We start from the raw sequence: 24,678 nt of genomic DNA on the forward strand, positions 1-24,678 counted from the left end.
GTTTGAGAGGGAAAGAGTGAGCCGGGATCTAGGGAGTTCTCTGTATATGGATGGAGTATTGACATTTTAATTCACGATCTCTCTCTCTCTCTCTGTCTGTTGAATGCTTTAGCGATGCATTCCAGAACAGTGCCCATACTGTTTTTGAATCAGATTTAGGTATCGCTCCAAAAGGGAAGAATGTAACTGTTTTTAGTGTGTGTGTGTGTGTGTGTGTGTGTGTGTGTGTGTGTGTGTGTGTGTGTGTGTGTGTGTGTGTGTGTGTGTGTGTGTGTGTGTGTGTGTGTGTGTGTGTGTGTGTGTGTGTGTGTGTGTGTGTGTGTGTCAGTGAGTTTTTATGCCCGCTGGACCCATGCCATTCTTCTTCAGAGTGAAGGTCACTAGGTCTGCGGGTCGTGGAGAGGTGAGAGCTGAGAGAGGAAGCAGGCTTAATCTGTAAGAGACTGGCAGTTTCCTGTCTGGAGAGCATGGCACAGAGAGCTCTCTGTCCCGTCTGATGGCCCCACACTCTCCCTGCCTGCACTCCGAGCATGATTCAATAAGAACCTGACATCTCCTCTGACCTCCATGAGTCAAACTCCAACTGCACTCACCAGCCCATGAACCACAAGAACACTGACTCACATCACACCTTCTCATCAGGCCTTGCAACAGAGTCACTGATGCCTATTCAGAACTGTAAAACTGGATGATCCAACTCAGTCTGTAGACCATAGACATTCATATCTATACCATAAAAAAAGACATTAAAGTTATAGTTCAGCCAAAAATGAAAATTCTGTCATTAATAACTCACCCTCACATCGTTTAAAACCTGTGAGACCTTCATTCATCTTTGGCACACAAATTAAGATATTTTTGATGAAATTCGAAAGCTTTCTGACTTTGCATAGACCACAACACAACTGATACATTTAAAGCATAAATAGCCCATGTGACATCAGTGGTTCAACTTTAATTTTATGAAGCTACAAAAATACTTTTTGTGCGCAAAGACAACAAAAATTATGAAAAATAAATTCTTCTCTTCATTTTTTCAAATTTGTTGTCCATTGTCAATTTAGTTTTCATGGTATCAGTACTAATTTAGTTAATTTAAATTCATTTGTTTACTAGTGTCAGTTGATTTGGCTTTTATCTTAGTTTTTTACATCAATTTGTTAATTTTAGGTACATTTTCAGTTAATTAAGCCTTTTAAATTTTCAGTGGTGCTGACCAAGTTTATGCACTAATTAATGTAAATTAAAAATGTTTATTTGCATAACTAATTAATATTTTTTCTGATGCATGTGTTTCTATTTTGTTTTTCGATTCAGTTTATTTTACAGAAGTTTTCACTGCATTATTGGGGTTTATTACGGCGGTTTTTGGAAGGGGGGGTCCTAGTTTTATAGTTTCAGGTGGTGGTTGTTGTTTTCTTTTCTTTTCTTTTAATTTTAGTAATTTCATGATGCCAACTAGATTTAAAGCTGGTGTGCTACAAAGGTTTTTTTTTTTATATACTTTCCAATATTATATATTCAATGTTTCATATATTATTCTATACAACAATATATTTAATATATTTAATATACAACTCCATCCGTGTGTTATTTCTGCCTATATCATGTCTCATCATCTCAGTGCCATTCTCAACTCTATCTTGGTCTTAATTCTTTCTCAGTCCCATTTTCATCCCAGTCTCATCTTTATCTCAACCCCAGTGCTGGACTCATCTCTGTTTTTAGAATTAATTTAGAAACAAAAAATACAAGAAAAAACTCCTTAAGTTAGATTAAATACAGCATGTCTGTCTTTTAGGTCTGCTGAATACAGGTATTACATAGGTAACCTGCTCCTCCTTACTGCTTCAACACAAATCTCAGCTGTAAATAGATTCTGTTTCCAGACTTCTCTGCACTGCTTACCCTGTGTGTTGATTTCAAACACTGATCGTATCCAATCTGCAGTCAGTACAAGCAGAGGGCAGCAGGACTCCTAGCAGCTGATAACACATCTCTCTCTGTTACCCCTGACCTGCACAGCTGCTTTAAAGCTTTAGTGGTGTGGCACACAGCTCAGGCTCTCTGTAATGATTGGGGCGCTAGGTAACATTATGAGATCAGAGTGGTTTACTGTTACACTCACATCATATAAAACCGGAGAAACACGTCGGTCAGCCAGCCATTGTTTAGTTTGACCCGTGTTGATGATCAGTGTGGTAATCTGCTGGCAGAATAGAGGAAAACTGGCAGAGCCGTCTTATAGAAGGCCAGAGGCTGTGCATAAAAACACACAAACTTAGTCATCTCTGGCTTCTCCTATCTCATTAACAGCGGGTTTTTGGAGGTCCACAGCTCTCAGGTTGTTTATGGGGTTTACAGCGAGGGCAAGATTTGACGGAGCAGTACTAAATGCATAAATCAAGCATATAATAAATGGCAAATCTTGGATAAAGTGTAGTCAATCTGAGCACCAGCACTTTGGGGATAAATGTATCCCCAGAAGCTCGCTAAATCGTAAAAAAAAAAAAGAATATGTATGTATATATATGTATATATGTATATATATGTATATACAGTACAGACCAAAAGTTTGGACACACCTTCTCATTCAAAGAGTTTTCTTTATTTTCATGACTATGAAAATTGTAGAGTCACACTGAAGGCATCAAGGGCTATTTGACCAAGAAGGAGAGTGATGGGGTGCTGCGCCAGATGACCTGGCCTCAACAGTCACCGGACCTGAACCCAAGTGAAGGCAAAAGGGGCAACAAGTGCTAAGCATCTCTCGGGGAACTCCTTCAAGACTGTTGGAAGACCATTTCAGGTGACTACCTCTTAAAGCTCATCAAGAGAATGCCAAGAGTGTGCAAAGCAGTAATCAAAGCAAAAGGTGGCTACTTTGAAGAACCTAGAATATGACATATTTTCAGTTGTTTCACACTTTTTTGTTATGTTTATAATTCCATATATAATTCCACATGTGTTAATTCATAGTTTTGATGCCTTCAGTGTGAATCTACAATTTTCATAGTCATGAAAATAAAGAAAACTCTTTGAATGAGAGGGTGTGTCCAAACTTTTGGTCTGTACTGTATGTATATATATATATATATATATATATATATATATATATATATATAAGAAAAATATACTTTATTACACACACACACGAATATATATAAAAGTTTACTGTTATGGAAAGGGTTGTAATTTGAGTTACTCAATAGTAATTCGCTGTATATAAAAACTATAGATGACTGTATTTTGTACCTACTGTAAGTTCGATTGTACGAAATACATTTGAGTGTAGATGTCTCCAGGTTAGATGTGCCTGCTGAGCCGTGATCAACGCAAGGTTTCTTGCAGGCCCGTGTGGACAGGAGGAGCCGCTGCTGGCCTTCAGGACTGGAAAGTATGCGCTCTGTGGCCGCAGTCCCACCTCTCAGCCTGGGAACGGAAGCAGGGAGTTACAAGGGAAAACAAGCAGACAATCAGGTAGAGGCGAAAGAAAAATAAGGAGTCGAATAGTTGTCTTGTCATCTTTTGTGCAGTTTTATTTATTGTGCTTCTATTTTACTCTTTTATTTATTTCCTATACCTTTTAGATATTTATGCAACAACAGCTACACCTGTGAAGCCTAGCTGGCTTTTGTGAGAGAAAGAGAATATTTTTAGGCCGAAGGCAGGGAGAGAGATATGTATTCAAAAACAGAATGTATTAGATGTCGACAATGTAAATTGCCATTCACAATCTGTTTTGCTTCCAAAATGTGACAAATTTCTAGATTAAGCTGATTATTTAAACTAGGAGAAGCATTGATTTTAACCAAGGAAAAAAGTTTTGGGTGATATAAAGGGTCACACTTTATTTTAAGGTCCAATTCTTGCTATTAACGAAGCATTCACTGTGACTTTCACCTCAGTAAACTCCTAATTTGCTAATTATTAATAGTTAGTAAGGTAGCTGTTAAGTTTAGTGATTGGGTAGGATTAGGTATATAGAATATGGTCATGCTAAATATCTATTAATGAACACCCAATATGTTAATGATAGGCATGCTAATAAGCAACTAATGAGAATTGAGATTTGAGAACTGAGAATTGTTCCCTATACAAAGGTTATGATGAAAATTTATTTTAGAGAAAGAGAAAAGAGAAAAACATTATAAATATTGTTACTGTCACTTTTGACTAATTTAATGCATTCTTGCGGAATAAAAGTGTTTAATTAGGCTAATTTAAAAAAATCTTACTGACCTCTAATCATGAACATTATCTTAGATTATTAATTTTTATATTGAGGTTTAATAAACAGTAGAAATATGTGGTATGTGTTTTGTGTGTGTGTGTGTGTGTGTGTGTGTGTGTGTGTGTGTGTGTGTGTGTGTGTGTGTGTGTGTGTGTGTGTGTGTGTACTGGTATATATGGTTTATGAGGACACAAATCTGTATAATGACATGGGTAGTCCAATGTAAACATGGCTTATGAGGACACTTCCTGTGTCCCTGTAAAACAAAAGGCTTAAAAACAGACAAAACTATGTTTTATGAAATTCAAAAATTAGTTGTTTTCTGTAAGGGGTAGGTTTAGTTGTAAGGTTGGTGTAGGGCGATAGAAAATACAGTTTGTATAGTATAAAAACCATAACAACTGTGAAGAGTCCCTATAAGCCACAAATGCAAGTATGTGTGTGTGTGTGTGTGTGTGTGTGGCTGGGTTGATGTGGGCTAGTTAGTGAAACCCAATCCTACATCAGCATGTGTTTGTACACCGTGTGTGTGAGAGAGAGAGAAAGTGTCGCTGTGCGTATGTTTGGGTAAGGACAGTGGCCAGCAGGGGACAGGGTGGGTTCAGGGCAGGGGAAGAGTGAGGATATGGAGATCAGAGTATTAATTTTCGCAAGGGGGGTCCTGCTGTCCTGCATGTACAGTGTGTACTGTAGGTGGAGGGCACCAACCCCATACCCTTCTCTTTTGCATTTTCTTTCCATCTTTCCCTTTTGAATGCACACATACACACACACACATATGGACAAACACACCCCTTTTCTCCTCAGTGCTCTCTCTCCTCCCACCTCTCTCATTCTTTCAGCTGGAGAATGAATGGTTTTTGTAGTGAATTATGTGTGGCTAAGAGATGATGGTGAATGAATGGGGTTGTGGGAGTGTGAGAGTTGAGCATAGAGCTGGAAATCATATCAGAGTCACATCAGATCAGGGGACCGCTGTTTCTAATGAGTCTCTCCTAGTTATTTTGTCACAGTCTGTTGAACAATTATGAGGTGAGGAAGGCGGGACAGGAACAGGAGTGCGGTCCATGGTTTTACTCTCTCTCTGGTTGCAGGTTTATGAGAGTGATTTGTTTATAAATAAAAGAGTTGGCAAGTCAGTGAATGCGGTGATGGAATTTGGAGAAGTACGTGAGGGTTTAGTTGAACGTTAAAGACTGTGACAGTGAGGTAACATAAGGGGTAACATAAGTTAACATGAGTGTCAGTCCCATCTTTCTGTGGCTCATTTCATGACATTGCCAACATCTTAGTGTTGGACTCATTATCAGCCCGGAGCTAGTCTCATTTTGTCTCAGTCTCAGTCACATCTGTATCTCAGTGCCAGCTGGGTTTCTGTCTCGTTTCTCCGGGACAGTTTCATATGTCTAATTTTAGTCTCTCTTGTGTTCTCATTTTGTCTCAGTGCCAGTGCCAGCTCTATCTCCGTTCCAGTCCCATTTTTCTGGAGCAGTCTGATTTAGTATTACAGTTTATCTGGATTGCTAAAACATGTTTCTTGAAACCATCACTCATTTTCTCAAAACCTTAAACACAAATCCAAATTCTCAAACTAAATTCACGAAACCTCTGACTCTTCCATCAAAATCAAACAATCACTGCAAAACCATTTCACTTGCACTCAAAATCAAACAGTGCTCTCAGATCATACGCATGTAACTCAATAAAATAAACACTACAAAGCATTCATTAGACACTACAGAGAAAAACTGAAAACACAGCATCCAGAACATTACAGAAAAATAAGTATATATTATTGAGTAAACAATTTTGTAATTCTGTAAAAAATAAAAAAGTATAGTAATTGCAACTGAGTAAGGTGAATATATTGTATAGTCCTACAGTATGAACTGCAAGAATAGTATTGTGGTGAATATTGAATAGTACTGAATGTTTATAATATATTCAGCATTTGGATACTGCACAAATACTGCAGTCCTTCAAACTGCAAATGGCCAAGAAAAATTTAATAAAACTCTAAATGTATAGCATTTTACAGTACCCTCAAATACTTGCAATTGTAAAATCAGGGTCAATGAGAGATTTATTCTGTTTCAGCATCATGTCAATGTGCATGAGTCAGGCCTGATGACTTTGTAATGTTGTCTTTTTTGCTAGAAAAAGAAAAAAAAACTGTGGTCTTGACAGATCCAGCCTTGATAACACTCTTCCTCCTCATCCCCCAGTTCTTACATGTACTCTTCCTCCTCTCCTCAGATTGTTTCCATCTCTTGTTCGTATCATCATTCAATCAACTGTGCCCTCTGAAATGAAAGCTTTAGCCTAAGTTCTGCCAGGAAGACTCAATTACTTTGTCACTAATTACCTTCCTCATTATCCAATCACGTCTTTATACTTTGGTATAAAAGATCGTACTTACACATGTTTGAGTTCACAGATGCCGACGTGATAACAACCTCCACCCTCCCCACCACCACCAGGATGGTCCTGTCCTAACCTTCCAGGGGGGGTCGGCTGCGCCCCTGCCTTCGTCTTCAGGCAGGAAATGCAGGTCCGCTACCCTCGGATTACGAACCATGGACGGGGCCTTCCGCCAAAGAAATTTATAATTATGCTTGCTGAGTTGTCAATAGATGTATGCTTCGTACGTTTTATCTTCCGAGTCTTTCTGGTAGAACTGGCTCATATCTTGTACAGTTGGTTTGATCACATCATTAGAAACAAGTGTGAACAATTTTGAATCGTTGTGTGTAAATGATGGCAACCGTGCTTTAGTTGTGTTTAACTTTTGCCGCTTGTGTTTAGCATTTTGCAGCAAAAATGTTTTAAGTGTTTAAGTGCCAGCCACATCTCTTATCAGATTGACAGTCCCATTTTGTCTCAGTCCCAGTCCCATTTTTGGGGGGCCTTCTCATTTTTTTTTCAACTGCTTACACACAAAATCTATACTTGTCACACCATTTCTGAAACCTGATACTCAAACACCAGAACCACACAATAAATCTCCAAAACCATACACTAATTCTCAGCCTTTGGAATAATCACCTTTTTCAAAATTGTGTTTGGTTTCTTTCCAACTACACATGGTTGATGTAATTATGTTCCTTTGTAGTGTAATACTGTATCCACAACCACAAATGGATACAGTAAAACAAAAAAAAATAATAGTTTGGTTTGAATCTTGCTTTCGTGTTTACTGTGAATTTTTCAAAATCTCTCTGCCAATTACTTTTTTTTTGTATAGATATGTATGTAGGAGCTCATGAAAGAAGAGCTTATATATCCAAAAATATAATCTTATGGCAAAGGTGTTACAGTATGAATATTCTGAATGCAGTGCTTCATTTTGCAAGAGATGTGAAGCGGTTTGCAGTTTGTGTGTGCAATTCTTGGATTTGTGTGCAAAGTTTTGAAATTGTGTGTAAGCAAAAAACTGTAATGCCAGTAAATTTTTTGTCTCATTTGGTCTCTTTTTCTAAACAGTGCTAGACTCTTTTTTTGTTTTGCCTTTTTTCTGTGGCAATCTCATTTCATCTCATGTCCAGTTTTGTTTCTGTCTCAGGGCTGGTCTCATTTTTAGCTCAGTGCTAGTCTCATTTTGTCTCAGTGCCAGCCACATCTCTATCTAAGTGATAGTCTCATTTCTTTCTGTCTCAGCCTTATCTTTCTGTACCAGTGTCATCTCTGTCTCAGTGCTAGTCTCATTTTTCTCTGCCATTCTCATTTATGTCTCAGCACCAGCCCAATCTCTATCTCAGTCCAATGCTCGTAGTCATGTCTCAGTCTAAGCGATGAGGAGTTCGCTGTCATTCTGCTCTAATGAGCAAAGCAAACATGCCATTTCTGATCAAAATCAGAGAGAGACAGACTCAAGCTCTCTGCTAGAACTAAAGGAGCATTTGAAAGCCATTAAAATGAGCCTCATAATGTGTGACTGAGACAGTATGTACAGTAAGGACAGACACTGAAGCTATTGTGTCCTCAAGCCCATCACAGATGTTTAATCAGGCTGCCATAAACAGAATGAACTGAACATGAGACAAATGCTCCCATTGATGACATCAGATAATTTAGATAATTTATTTGACTTTTAAGTACTTCAAACCTCAGCAAATAAGATATGTTGTAGTTTATGCAAGTGTGTGTGTGTGTGTGTGTGTGTGTGTGTGTGTGTGTGTGTGTGTGTGTGTGTGTGTGTGTGTGTGTGTGTGTGTGTGTGTGTGTGTGTGTGTGTGTGTGTGTGTGTGTGTGTGTGTGTGCATGCGTGCGTGCTTGCGTGTGTGTGTGTGTGTGTGTGTTTGTGAAATAAAAAAAAGGCCCTTTCATATCACAAATTGGATTTTAATTAAATTGAAATGAAATTTGAATTGGAGCTTAAATAAAGGTCTACATTTCTATCTAGAAATAATTTTTCATTCATTAATATCATGTTATGTGGTATGGTGTGATGTAAATATTGTGCATTTTTTATGGGCATTTTATAAAATAAAATTAAAAAATAAAAATAAATCTATATTGACTAATTCCTTTTCTTTATATTCAACTTCTAATTAGTTATGTGACCTATTTGTAACTTCACTGCTCAATTTAAATTCAGTAATTGTAATTCAGTCGAATTCTAAATTCCATTCTGAATGCAGCTCAACCAGAGTTTGTGTGCATGTTTGTGTGTGTTTGTGGTACGTGCTTCTGTAACAGTCTCTTGTCTCAGAGGAATTGAACTGATTGAAGAATGGAAGAAAGACAGTGAGAGAGAGAGGGCGCTGGGGAGGCCGGACGAGTGGACGTGACATCCCCAGCTGTCCTGTGACATCACTGCACTGGGGACAGGAAGTGCAGGAGTTATTTGGCAGGCCGGGAAAACAAGGGGTAACATCAGAGCACTGTCTGGGTCGCATAGCTTTCCATCTGGATAAACCAGAATGAGACCCCCTCTATTATTGTCTCTCACTCTCCACCTCGTCTTTCTCTTCTTATGTAATTAGAGATATAATGCTCTCTATGCCATGTGTTTCCTCATCTCATCTCCTGTCAGATTACTTACATCTTATTCTTTCAGTCTGCCCCCCTCAGCGGCTCATACACACACCGATGTCTGCCCCCCAGTCTACACATACTGCCCACACACACACACACACACTGCCTGTCATGCATTATGTACAGCACGCACTGGAAAACAGATGCTCATTTACTCAGACATGTGACCTCATTCTCAAGCAGACACATGTTTGCACTGACCACACATAGATACATATACACACGTTTACACTCTCTATTTCCCATAACATTAGCACATTTGCACATTGAGTCTGTCAGTGACAGAAAAATGTATAACAGAACTGTTCAAGATGTGGGGAGATTGTCAGCTGATGCAGGCTTGAAGACTTTTGGAGGAAGATTATGGTTGATGTTAGACAGCATGACAAGAACCAAATAGCTACATCAGTTACGAAGTCAGTTCCGCCATGAGGCCCTAAAGTCAACATGAAACAGCTTTCACAACCCAGTTTACCTCTGTAATGCCATTACATTAAGTGAAACAAGATATTCAATGTGGGAAAAACTATGGTTGGAGTTGATTTCATTAGTCGGAATTGACTGGATTGTGGAAGTAGTCTTTATATGAGGAAAATAAAGAGGGCTTGTCAGTCAAAAAAGATGAGTCACTTCAGGGGTAGGAAAGTATTACTAAGTATTACATTACTATTCTTCAGAATGATGCTGATGACCAGAAACATGAATTAAGAAAGTAAATTTGGTCAATTTTGATTTCGTGTTGACATTTTTATGTGTTTTATGGCACATAAAATTAAAATGTTTCATTAAAATTTTTGTTTTTCACTAACCATGCGTAAACATTGCTTTCTCAGAAACACAATCATGTACATACATGCTGCTCACATATTATTGTAGCCCAGTTTGTGCTGATTACAGTGTCATTAGACTTTAACTATTTATTAGTTTATAAGCAACTGAAAAAAGCACAAATGTCAGGGCATTTCAAAATTTCTTCAGGGGCCTAAAACACCCTCAGGGTTAAAAAGTTTAGAGGGTCATCAAATAATACATAGAAACATTGCTAGGGACGTACAATATGTGTGCCTAATCAGTTTTCAGTTCATATTAGAATTTATACATACACACAAATATATATACATATATACATACAGGTGCATCTCAATAAATTAGAATGTCATGGCAAAGTTCAGTTATTTCAATAATTCAACTCAATTTGTGAAACTCATGTATTAAATAAATTCAGTGCACACAAACTGAAGTAGTTTAATTCTTTGGTTCTTTTAATTGTGATGATTCTGGCTCACATTTAACAAAAACCCACCAATTCAACAAATTAGAATACTTCATAAGACCAATAAAAAATAAAAAAAATTTAGTGAATTGTTGGCCTTCTGGAAAGTATGTACATGTACTCAATACTTGGTAGGGATCCTTTTGCTTTTATTACTGCCTCAGTTCAGCGTGGCATGTAGGTGATCAGTATGCACTTTGGACCACTGGGCAACAGTCCGGTTCTTCTTCTCCTTTGCCCAGGTAATACGCCTCTGGCGTTGTCTGTAATTCAGTAAATTCATTGACAAGTCTGTGTGTGGTGGCTCTTGATACCTTGACCCCAGCCTCAGTCCATTCCTTGTGAAGTTCACTCAAATTCTTGAATCGATTTTGCTTGACCATCCTCATAAGGCTGTGGTTCTCTCTGTTGGTTGTGCATCTTTTTCTTCCACACTTTTTCCTTCCACTCGACTTTCTGTTAACATGCTTGGATACAGCACTCTGTGAACAGCCAGCTTCTTTGGCAATAAATGTTTGATGCTTACCCTCCTTGTGAAGGGTGTCAATGATTGTCTTCTGGACAACTATCAGATCAGCAGTATTACCCATGACTGTGTAGCCTATTGAACCAAACTGAGAGACCATTTTGAAGGCTCGGGAAACCTTTGCAGGTGTTTTTAGTTGATTAGCTGATTGGCATGTCACCATATTCTAATTTGTTGAGATAGTGAATTAGTGGGTTTTTTTTTAAATGTGAGCCAAAATCATCACAATTAAAAGAACCATAGACTTAAATTACTTCAGTCTGTGTGCACTGAATTTATTTAATACACAAGTTTAACCATTTGAGTTGAATTACTGAAATATATAAACTTTTCCATGACATTCTAATTTATTGAGATGCACCTGTATATATATCTATATTTGAGTATATATATATCAAACTAAAGTTAATCTTTAAAACACTGATAATGTAATAATAGAAAGATTGCATTTAACTATAATTAAATTATTGGTGTGTTTGAAGATTAATTTGTAATCAGTTTTGAAAGTGTTAATGTGAGGAAACCTTAAAATAAATATAAAATTTTTAATTCTACATAAAAGGTTGTGATGCCTAAATTCACGTTGTAATACTGGTCATCTATCATTTTTAATATGAAAACATGAAAATAATTATCAGCTTATGGTCTTGATCAGAATTGTAAAATCAGTGTTCGCATTTTTAGATATAACTGGAAAATTACAAATTGTTTTATTAATAGTATTAGTATAAATAGTTGTATATGTGTGTATATATATATATATATATATATATATCATGAAATAAAATCATTAAAATATTAGTGCAGTGTAGTCCAATATTCACTGTACTTTCAATTACAGTGACAATTGTAAAAATGACAAAAAATAAATAAATAAATATGAAAAGGTTTGAGTGACAAGAAACTAATAAACTAGTTAAACACAGCCTATAAGATTATGACAACTCACCTCAATATCACCTGATTAGTCCTTTCAGATTTATATTATTGGTTAGTTTTATATACTTCTCTGTTTTTGTCATTACAATTTTTGCAATATGTGCCCATCCAGTCGTGTGTTTTAAAGTAGTGGTCATCCAGTTCAAAAACATCTCATCTGAGCTGACACCCCATCCTTTATTAGCATACATGTGTGTAGGTGTGCATGTGTGTGTCTGTGTGAGATGGAGAGAGAGAGGTGGGAGATTGCTACATGGCCTGAAACTGAATGTGAAACACATGTTAATGTGTGGGTGGGAGTGTGAGGAGAATATGTGAGGGTATCCATGTCTCAGTGTGTGAGAACACCCCACTCTACCATCTGCAGGAATAGTTAATAACGTGTGTGTGTGTGTGTGTGTGTGTGTGTGTGTGTTTGTGTGTGTGTGTGTGTGTGTGTGTGTGTGCATCACAGACCTTTTCTCCATCTACATCTTTTCCATTGCACCATCTTCTCACATACTTTGATCCCCATCCGGCTATTCTCCATGCAAATGGTGTTCGGCACCTCATCTATGGGGGTCAACACCACATATGGTCCATAATGCAATGGGGTTTGTGAGTTTTACCCCAAAGCTTTTGTTCTGGATTGTGTCCACCTGATTGTTTGCATCATACCTGAGCATGTTGTCGTTAGTTCCTTTTTATTGCGGGATGAACGGTGGGAATGTGCAATATGAATGTGTAGAGTGAATGTAAAAAGTTGTGTCTGGTCTGTGCTGTGTGACTGTGTGCGTGGGCTTCTGGTGTCTGGCAGAGATTGGTGGTACTGCAGATGGCAGGAGGTAAGGAGAGGTGTGTGGTTGCATTAATACGGCCTGCAATTCTCGTTAGCACTAATCAAGGGCTTCCTGTACCGAGAGAAGCCTGGGTTCACCTTCCCAAGCCCTGCGAACAGCACACTCTCTGCCTCTCCTTTATACACAAACACACACACACCCACTCTAACTCTCCACAAGTTACACAGAAACATATGCTATGTTTGGAATAACATGCTAGCATACTAGTCTTATTATTGGTGCATTATGTAGTTTGTATACTGGGCAAAGTATGCAGAATGTTTGTTTGCAGGGAATGACCTACTAAGGATATCAAGCAGACCTTAAACAGAATGATATATCCCATAAAGCATGGCACTTGAACTCCCATTTCCAGTGTGAGGAATGAAATGGAAATAATTAGACTTGAAAATGTATTTTAATCTTTTTCCATCATTTATTTAAATAATAAATGCTTTTTAAGAACTTGCTCTATGATAAAGCTCAAAGGCATTACTGACATCACAGTACGACCTTCTGTAATATGCTTTGAAAGATGTGTATTAGGTCTGATTAATCTTGTAAGTAGTGCTCTTGTGACTGGTGGCAGAGACTAACTCAAAAAAAGAAGATATCTTTGAAAAAAAGGTTTTTCATTTATTTTTTGTGAAATAGAGATAGTTTCTGTCTATAGAGAGTCAATAAAAGTTTTTAAATTTAAATTGTAATTTGTGTTCTGAAAATGAATGAAGGTCTTATGGGTTTGGAACAAGTAATTAAGGGCAGAATTACAATTTTTGGGTGAACTATATCTTTAAGGCAAGGTGAATGTACAGAGCATGCACATTGAGAAAAATCTTGTTGCATCTGTACGATGATGACATTTACATTGTATACACACCTTGTAAGTGTTAAATCCAAAGTATGACTTTAGGCTTAATGCTGCTACTCACTTACTATTTTTAAGTATAGTATGCAGCATACAGTGTATAATAATAAGCTAGTATGCCATTCTCTCACACACCCCTCGCTTTGGCTTACTTCCCTTTCTGACTTCCTGGGCCTGTTCTACAATCTCCCTCCCAAGTGCAGTGAACTCACCGTGCAGGATTCTCTAGCCATCTCTGCCTTCCACAAAATGAGTTGGAAAATGCAAAACTGTGAGGGAAATCTTTTCCATATTCATGCAGGATCCCCACCTGTTCCATGTCTGCTGGCTAAGGCAAGGTCTGACCGGGTTGTCCCTGAGTGAACTCCGGCAGAGGTCGTGACCTTTGGTCAGAATGGAGCAAGTGGACCACAGAGTGCTAATTGTAACAAAAGACCTCTTTACCGTCATCCTGGCACAACAGGGAGGTGCAACTTATAGCCAGTGCACACATCCTGCACTTTCTCACACAATGACTTGGACTCGCTCATAACTGTCGGTCACACAGCTGTGACGTCAAGGCAAACATCTATATCAAAATAACAGCTCCACTGTAAAGAAGAGGGCATGCACCATTGATGCAGCACACATATAGACAGAAGGGTGATAAAGCTCACCTCTCAGGACGTAAAACAATGACCGTGAGACTGTGAAGTATGTTATTACAACCTACTCCACGTTTGTATTTTTCTTCCTCATGCTGGACTCTTAAGAAACGCTTGGGTTAAATAGATTAATGTATTTAAGATGTGGAAATCAGGGTTGTGGTCAAGTCAGAACTGAATGAGAATGACTTTCAAACTGGAACTGAATTCCTGTATTTGAATATATGTAGAAAACAACAGGCAGAATTGAAATTCAGTTTTAATTTTTATTCATTTATTTGTATAAGGCGAATATAAAACATGAAACTAATTTTTAACTAGATGGGTTTACAGTAGTACTGTCAAATATTAATCGCTTCCAAAATAAAAGTTTTTGTTTACATATTATACGTGTGTGTAATGTGTAAATTTATTATGTATATAGAAATACAAATGCATGCATGTATATATTTAAGAAAAATATGCTATGAATATATATTAAATATATTTATGTATAATATAAATATATACATGTAAATATATTTTTTAATAATACTCTGTGTGTGTGTATTTATTAGGGCTGTCAGTTGATTAAAATTTGTAATCTAATTAATTACATGATGTTTCGATTAATTGATCCAATAATCACAATTAATCGCAAAATAAATTTGACTGTGAAAATAGCCACAAAAGATTATTTAAAGCTATTTTTGTGTTAAATGAGAAAGTATAAAGTAATTATTAAAAATTGTAACATTAGAAATATTTTATTTGATACAACATCAAATTTATTACACATAAACATTTAGGCTAAAACAGTCTAGCATAAACTATGGAACATAAAAGAAGATAATTTGAAAAACATCTGAGTATTTTGTGTTCATACAATAAACGTCATTGGTAACCAAAACAGCTTTGTTACCAAAATACTTTCTTTTATGTTAAGTCATTCAGGTTTGAGTAAATAATAAATGTCTTTATGAGTCATTCATTCGAATGGCTGATTCATTCAGGAATGATGTAAATGGCTCTCTTTATGAATAGGCCTTTGAATCACTGATTCACACAATTTGTTCAAAGCGTGGATTCATTCAGAAACTAAACAACGCTGTGCTGTTTGGAGACACAAAACAATTCTGATATTGCTTTAAAGGTAATGGGTCCTATTTTAATGATCTAAACGCAAAGTGTAAAGCGCATGGCGCAGGTGCACTCAGGGAATGTCCAAATCCACTTTTGCTATTTTAACGACGGAAAAACGGTCCGTGGACCCATTTTTGGAATGGGTTGTCCCTATTCTCTAAATGAGTAATGGGCGTAACATTCAATAAACCAATCAGAGTGTCAACTCCCATTCCCTTTAAGAGCGAGATGCACTCGCACCATGGCGGATCAATATTTACATGGCGGAATTTGTTGATGGAAAAGCTGAACGCTTCTCAAGCAAAGAAACCGATCTGCTCGTGCGCACAAGCAGATCATCTATGGGACAAGCAGGAATCCACCAAAGCTCCACATGATGAGTAAGTTATTATATATGTGTGTGTATTGGCACAATTGTTCAATTAATTAGCCAATTTCATTCATCATTATAAGCAGTAATAGGCTGAATTGCAAATAGCTAGCCTAATTCTAATACACGCAATGACTATCCATCATTTTTATATTTATGTAGCCTACGCAATAATATTATTTTACACTGTAATCATTTTGTAATCCTTTTGTTTTTAATATCTGGCATGTTTGTGTGATGTGCATCCCTGTGTGTAATAAGCAAAGTCAACGCGCATTGTAGACCCACCCAGAGGCGCATTTTCTACCAACACGCTCTTTAAATAACAAAAAAATATTGTGCCATTGACTTTAGACTTTAGACCAGGTTTGAGTTGGTCTATGGCACAGTCTATTTTCAGCTCCTTAAAATAGCAGTGCACCAGCAATGCACCTGAACACACTTCTTTTTTAGACCAGCAGGCCCATGGGCACAAAAATGAGCGCAAATGCATGTGCTAATTAAACGATGTGGCACTGGACGGGAAAATGAAAATGACTGAAACTAGCAAACACACTTGCGCTGCACCGGGTGTATGATAGGGCCCAATATTTTAGGGCAAAACTAAGCAAAAAATATATATATTGTTATAAAATATAAAAATATTCACTTCTTATTTACTGAACTGTTGTATAAATTCACATTTAAACTTGTGATATTCAGGACAGAAACAGCATATCTTCAGCATATAAACTTATCATATGATATAAATATGAGACAAAAACTCATTCAGGGGCATTTTTACCCCAAAATCTTGCGTTTTAGGGCATAACTGCATTTATGGAGTTCGTTAACTGCAATGGGTTATTTTTCGTAATTAATTAATTAAGTAAAGGAGTTAATCTGACAGCCCTAGTGTGTGTGTGTGTGTGTGTGTGTGTGTGTGTGTGTGTGTGTGTGTGTGTATATATATATATATATATAGCCTATGCACAGATATATATATATATATATATATATATATATATATATATATATATATATATACTGTATATATACTGTATATATATATATATATATATATATATATATATATACTGTATATATATATATATATACACAGTACAGACCAAAAGTTTGGACACACCTTCTCATTCAAAGAGTTTTCTTTATTTTCATGACTATGAAAATTGTAGATTCACACTGAAGGCATCAAAACTATGAATTAACACATGTGGAATTATATGTGGAATTATATACATAACAAAAAAGTGTGAAACAACTGAAAATATGTCATATTCCAGGTTCTTCAAAGTAGCCACCTTTTGCTTTGATTACTGCTTTGCACACTCTTGGCATTCTCTTGATGAGCTTCAAGAGGTAGTCACCTGAAATGGTCTTCCAACAGTCTTGAAGGAGTTCCCCGAGAGATGCTTAGCACTTGTTGGCCCTTTTGCCTTCTGTCTGCGGTCCAGCTCACCCCTAAACCATCTCGATTGGGTTCAGGTCCGGTGACTGTGGAGGCCAGGTCATCTGGCGCGGCACCCCATCACTCTCCTTCTTGCTCAAATAGCCCTTGATGCCTTCAGTGTGACTCTACAATTTTCATAGTCATGAAAATAAAGAAAACTCTTTGAATGAGAAGGTGTGTCCAAACTTTTGGTCTGTACTGTATATACATATAGCCTATGCACAGTATACATAGGCTACATATGTGACCATGGACCACAAAACCAGTCTTAAGTGTCAATTCTTTGAAATTGAGATTTATACATCATCTGAAAGCTGAATAAATAAGCTTTCCATTGATTTGTTAGGATAGGAAAATATTTGGCCAAGATACAACTATTTGAACATCTGGAATCTGAGGGTGCAAAAAAATCTAAATACTTAAAGTTGTCCAAATTAAGTTATTAGCTATGCACATTACTAATCAGAAATTAAGTTTTGATATATTTACAGTACGAAATGTACAAAATATCTTCATGGAACATGATCTTTACATAATATTCTAATGATCTTTGGCATTAAAGAAAAATTTATCATTTTGACCCATACAATGTATTTTGGGCTATTTGCAAACAAACAAAAGGAAATTGACATTATTATCCTCACTAACTCTCTTCCAGGTTTCCTTGTTTCTCACTCACTCTTTCTCCCTTTCTTTCTTTCTTTCTTTCTGCAATGTCTAATGCACTTTAATAGTGTGTGGGGAGACACTTTGATAGATAGACTGAGAGAAACAGAACAGATTTGGTTTAACTTTATTTTTTAACTCCTCACACTTTTGGTTTTACACTGAATGTGTGTATGTGTGAAATCCTTTATTTTTTTTAAGCTAGCCCCTTTTTTACAGTGCCCTGGGCTTTGCAATGGATAGCTTTCCCCCACCCTCCTGCTCCAAACGGCCACCCCCACCCCCAGCGCTGAAACCTGGCCAGCCCCAGCTGTCTGTCCAGATGTGGGAGAGAAGGAGAGGCAAGGTCCAACAAGGGATGAGGGCCTGAAACAGAAAAGGGCTCCAGAAAGAATCGAGCAGAAAGAGAACCAAGACAGCAAAGAAGATGGAGAGATGTCAAGGGGAAGTCCGAATTTGTTCCCAGGGTCTTTAAGTAAAAGGTGGACGATGAATGGAAAGTTGTCACAAAGGCTTCCATTTAATCTCCAGATGGTTCCAAATGAGAGGATCAATGACACCAGGCTATGCCTACTTCGAAAAGTCAGCGCAATCAAGTCTGATCTCATGATCTCAGTGGACTGGAACATGGCCTATCCCAGAGAGTGCAGACTTGGCATAGTCGTATCCATTTAGTTCATGCTTGCCTGCGCAGGTCCTTCCAGGCCGGTCCTGATTTATGAACGGCCCCTGAGCTCTCACTCCATCCTGGAGGGGCTCTCTGATGGAGAAGAGAGGGTGAGTGCAAACACTCATGCATCCACTCACACACCCCAGCATTTGGTTCTAATTACACACGGAGCGACTCAAGGGCCGGGTGTCATCTAGAACACGGAGCTAGATTTACACTTGACATGTTTTATTCACACAGGTTGGTCCTGGCCTGGTAATTGCAACATATTATCTGGGTCGATTCATCAAAGGGAGCAGCCTGCTACAGTAAACTTTTAAATGAACGACTCATATGGGTCGCAGACGTGAAAAGTGGAGGGTTTTATTAGCAAAAAAGAGTTAACCAACAAGTACAGTCCAATTGCTTGGGTAAAAGAGGTGTTTGTGAAATGTTTATGGCTTTTTTGAGAAATACTTGGAAGTGGCGTCTGTTTTTGCAGAACAAGATTCAGGTTTGATCAGCCATCATTTCATGGCAGTAATTTATGTCATGTTTTAACCATCTTAAAACCAAAATGTGGCACATCAGATGAGAATGTCCCTTCTGTAATGGTTGTTAACCAAGGGCTACCCCTTGCTGATTTAACAGGAGTGTTAATATGTAAAGCCAGTAAACACGCCAGTGGAATCAGAGACTTAAACACACTGCCCTGCACTTAATGCACTGAAGGCCTTAATGTACAGCAATGAATTGAATCTGGGGTAGATACAGTAAGTGTGGTATGTGTAAATGTACATTTATATTTAGTCATTTAGCAGATGCTTTTATCCAAAGCAATTTACAAATGAGGACAATAGCAACAAATAGCATTAATATGCAATGCTATGACAAGTCTCAGTAACCCTAATGCAGTACACGTAGCAAGGTGTATATATATATATATATATATATATATATATATATATATATATATATATATAATAAAAAGAAAGCAAGTAGATAGAATAGAAAAAGAGAAAATAGAGAATAGAGAAAGCTAGTATTAGAGGCCTTTTTTAAGAAAACAATAAGTTAGAGAACGAATAAAAGGTAAGTGTTAGAGGTCTTTTTTTAAAGAAAAAAAACAAATAGATAAAATAGAATTTAAAAAGGAGTGCTAAAGTTAGAGGGTGAAAAAAATATGGAAGAGATGTGTTTTTAGCCTTTTCTTGAAGATAGCTAAAGACTCAGCTACTCATTGAGTTGGACAGGTCATTGCACCAGGAGGGAACAGTTAATGTAAAAGTCTGTGATTTTGTGCCTCTTTGGGATGGAAGCATCTAGAGCAGTGGTTCGCGAACCTCTTCATGAAGTACCCCCAGCACTGCACATTTTGCATGTCTCCCTACATCTGGCATACCCACTTTAGGTCTTGCACTTTAGGTCTCTCCATAATGTGCTGATGAGTTGAATTAGGTTTGATAGATGAGGGAGAGATACAAAATGTGCAGTGGAGTGCAGGGAGTACTCCAGGAGCGGTTTGATCTAGAGGGCACAGTAGTCTGAAGTAATAAAGATTTTAACTACAAGAGTCTTACAGACAGAAATACAAATGGATGGATGGACGGACAGGTAGATAGATTCACTACATGTGATCTATCTGTAGCTCGATTGTATGTATAGTAATGGCCAAAAGTTTTGGCAGTGACACACATTTTGTGTATTGCAAAGTTTGCTGCTTCGGTATTTGTAAATTATTTTTCCACATGTTTCTATTATACTGAAAAACAATTATAAGCATATCATAAGTTGTTAAGGCTTTTTTGACAAATATATATATAATGAGTCAGTATTTACAGTGTTGACCCTTGTTTTTCATAACCTCTGTAGTTCACTCTGGCATGCTGGATATTAGCTTCTGGACTAAATACTGACTGATGGTGATCCATTCTTGCCTTATTAGTCCTTGGAGTTATTCACAATTTGTGGGCTTCTGCTTGTCCCTTCACCTTTTGTAAACTGACCACAGGCTCTCTGGCCAGGGATCCAAAATTCCACTGTAATACTGTAATACCACTGTAATAATTTTTTTTAAAGCCACTACTTTATCACTCTTGCTTTGTGACATTGATCATCACGGATCATCACCAAACTGCTCATGGATTTTTGGAAGTCGTTCTTGCAGGATGTTTTGATGCCATTCTTTTGTTATGCCCAGTCCTTGTACTTCCTGCAGAATTTGAGTCTGTCCCTCCATTTTCTTGGAGAGAACTGGCTTCTTTGGTGACCTTCTTGACACCAGGCCATTGTCCAAAAGTCTTGGCCTCACTATGCATACAAATGCTCTTGCACCAACCTGCTGCCATTCCTGAGCAAGCTGTGCACTGCTGGTGACTCGATTCTGACTTCACAGGATGAGACGGTCCTGGCGTTTGCTGGACACTCTGGGACATCCTGAAGACTTCATCACTGCAGTCGAACCTCTCTCCTTGAAGTTCTTGATGATCTGGTAAATGATTCTTTCAGGTGTTATGATGGCTGCATGTGTTTTTTTGAAGGTAACATTGCTAACAAGAACATAATGATTGGAAGTGCTTCTTCCATCCTTTTAAACCAATCAGTCTGCTCTTACAATCTATTTAGTATGATAGTTATTTTACCTGACTAGTACTCATTCACACTTTCAAATGTGCAGCTGAAAAAATTAGTCAATTAATGTTAGCTGGTCATTTTGTGTCAGGATTTATTTTTATTTTTATTTTATTCTTGTGAAAAGTTAATTTTTTGGCCAATGAAGCTTTTGGCAGTTATTTAAAATGCACCTGGTCACTCTACACTATAATCTATAAACAATGTGAATGAACACCACAACAGCTTAAGCAACAAACTTTACAAAACACAAAATTAATATCACTGCCAAAACTTTTGGCCATGACTATACTCTAAACATCTATCTAAACAAGGAGAGAGGAAGAGTTCTCCATGAACTTGGTCTTCAAATGTGACCCCCTCTTACAGTCTAATCCTACTGTAATGAGTTGGGTCATGTTACATCTAGTGCCCGAGCCCCCCCCCCCCCCCCCCCCACAGAGCATGACATCACAGTATAAGATAAGGCCAGAAATGCGGCAGGTCCCGCCACACGCAGCATGCGAGATGCAACCCTCGACACGTACGACGCACACCGTGCCGCTGGAAAACACAGGGACACAGCGGCACAGGCTTGATGGACAAACCAGACCGCCGCACACACATGCACATTCTTGCGAGAGGAAAATGGTAACAGTCAGTCCTGTGCAGCAAAATAGAACAGTGCACCTTCATTGTTCTGGCCTCTGGACTTTGGCCTTGCTTCCTGACACCTTCCGTTTGGGCTCGCACACAGATGGCCATGGATGTACAAGAACAAGTGCGCCCACTCCGCCTGTCCAGACCCAAATAGAGAGGTATAGACGATCATATGTGGCCAAGGAGAGGTTAAGGACTTCTTGGTAACCTGGTGTGTGTGATGCTATTAATGTAACACTGCCTGTAGCCTCAGATCAGATTAATCCCTTTTTATCCCATGCAGGGAGCATTCTATATCAAGAAAACTCATGGAGACACTTAATGCGCGTGTTTTTATATAAGTTTGTGAGGAGTCGCGGGGGTGTCACTGTCTGACAGGATGCATGGGTCAACTGTCTACGTGTGAGTGCAGCCGGGCCTGGGCCAGCAGGTCAGGGTTGGGCAGCCCACAGGAAACAGCCAAGACATTCTGGCCCAGTGCAGGGGGACTTAACCCTTGAACTGCCAGCTTAGCTATGGTCTTACTGTTGCCGAAACTGTGACTCCCAAAGGAATACTTCACCCCAAAAAATATAATTCTGCTAAAAAAATATATATTTTTTAAAATATGTGTCTCTAAATATATTTCTGCAACACCATGATTACGTACCTTCCTGCGCGTTTCGTGGCAGTTTCAAAGTGAAATGTCCAGAGAGTGGCGCTAAAGCACACGTTCAATACGTCACTGTGGCACATTTTTATTACATTGGTACAGGTATTGCTGTGTTTTTATTAAGCTGCTTGAGTTACCTATTGTGGCTAATGCTCTATTGTGTTGGAAATATGCCCTACATCAGTGTGGAAGTCGTGGCCCAATGGTTAGAGATTCAGACATGTAATCCAAAGGTTGTGAGTTCGAGTCTTGGGCCGGCAGGAACTGTAGGTGGGGGGAGTGAATGTACAGCACTCTCTCCACTCTCAATACCACGACTGAGGGCACTGAACCCCCAACTGTGTGTTCACAGCTGTATGTGTGCACTTTAGATGGGTTAAATGCATAGCACGAATTCCAAGTACCTGTATATGTCACAACAAAGTTCAAAAGTATCAGTTTTGAAATCGTGCATGTCATTACATAATATTCTGAAAGTAATTGTGGGAAAATTATGCTTACTATTTAAAACTTTGAACCTGTAAATCATACTTTGTGTGAAAAGGAATAAAATAATTTCAACTGGAAACTGACGTGATTCTTCCTAATATGCTAGAAATCATTCTAATATGCAAATGGTTTTTCAGGATTCTTGGATGAATAGAAAGTTCAAATGAACAGTTCTATTGTAATTTAACATCCTAGTCACCTCAAACCTTTGAACGGTATTATGCAATAGCATACTGTAGCATTCATGTATCCATAATCACAGGAACAAACACAAGTCCTCATAGGAATGTTTGGCATTTTCTTTCTAAATTTAGTCTCTTTTAGTGCTCCTCCTCACCCTGGGTGTGACAGTCCAGCCTTTCAGACTGGAAACAATGTGGAGCAGCACCTTCATCATGTAACGCAGCACCTCTGTGTCTCCTGCCATGAAAACTCCTTCTCCCTGCCACCGCCTTGCAGTAAGGAAGGGTCTATAGTGGCCACGAGGACACTACGCACTGGAATACGGGGACAGGAAATGACTCTCAGAGTGTAGGAATTCTGTGACGGCGGGGGTCTGAGGGAAAGGTTGACGTTTTCGGAAAGGCAGCTATGTCGTGATGTGCCATTGACAGCATGCAGAACACATTTACGTTGTTCCGCTTAATGGGTTTTTTAAAATAGGTCACAGATGAGTCACTCACATCAGTAGTTCAGGATAGACGTCTGCTTATTTCCTGGTGCCACACAGAGGGCATCGCTGCTCAAGACCCCCCTAGATAGTGGGCTAAACTTAAGCAGGGCCCATCCTGTTTTGGGATTCTGCTGTAACCTTGAACATTTCGACTTTCCTGCATCTCTTCAAAACAGTCAGCTGTTATCATTCCAGCATCGTGTTTGTACCCCACACCACAATGCTAGCTGGTCTCTCTGATACTTTACGCTGCATCTGTTTGTGTCTGAGGGAGACGTTCTTGACTGTAAAATGTGTGCGTTGTCATCCATCTTAACAATGGCTGCGTTCCAACTCTCAGCTTTAGCCAGTGAGGGCTTTCTTTCACATCCCTCTTCAGCCAAACACAAACACACACGTCCGGCCAGCCTGACCCAAGCTATCTCTCCTCCTGCGAGTGCCAGACGCACACACATACACACACGCCCTGAACCCTCCTGCTCTTCCCACGTTCCTCCTCTCCCTCTTTCCTCTGTTCTTCTCTCTCTTCTCTGCTTGCGTTTCCTTCTCTCCCTTCCTCTGCTTCAGCACCCTTGTACATCTCATTGTCTCTGGTCTCTTCATCTTTCTCCACTTCCTGTGTCTTGCACCCCGTGCCCTCTCACGCCCCCTCTTTCAAGCTCCCCCTGTTTCTCTCCACATCTATCTCTCTTCGCGACGTGACTTTTAGCACAGACATTGGGGCTTCTGCCAGTAATCTGGGGCAGAGAGATGAGCGGACAAACGCACACACATACAGACACATGCAGATATAATAGGGCACACTCTAATGTTTCTTCCATAAACACTCCTTAGGTATTTTACATCAGCTAACAAGAGCACTATCATTAACAGTATTTAAAGAATATTGTAGATTAGACTCCATCAGCAGAGTCTGTGGACTACTGTTGGTCAAAACTGAAAATTGTTAACAATAACACTCCACGAAAACAAGCGTTATGGTTATACATTTGCAACAA

At 38.5% G+C, this 24,678-nt stretch overlaps 1 long non-coding RNA gene across 1 annotated transcript in view; it reads left to right on the plus strand.

The window, feature by feature from the left end:
• Positions 1-19,519, plus strand: part of LOC132108416 (uncharacterized) — a 74,893-nt gene extending 55,374 nt beyond the window's left edge. Inside the window, exons 5-6 of the long non-coding RNA XR_009424443.1 lie at positions 3,352-3,480; positions 18,167-19,519. This is a non-coding gene — a long non-coding RNA (uncharacterized LOC132108416). The remainder of the gene's footprint in view (positions 1-3,351; positions 3,481-18,166) is intronic.
• The last annotated feature ends 5,159 nt before the right edge of the window (positions 19,520-24,678 follow it).

The sequence above is a fragment of the Carassius carassius genome, chromosome 28 (assembly GCF_963082965.1).
Source record: "Carassius carassius chromosome 28, fCarCar2.1, whole genome shotgun sequence".
In the NCBI taxonomy this organism is placed as follows: Eukaryota; Metazoa; Chordata; class Actinopteri; order Cypriniformes; family Cyprinidae; genus Carassius; species Carassius carassius.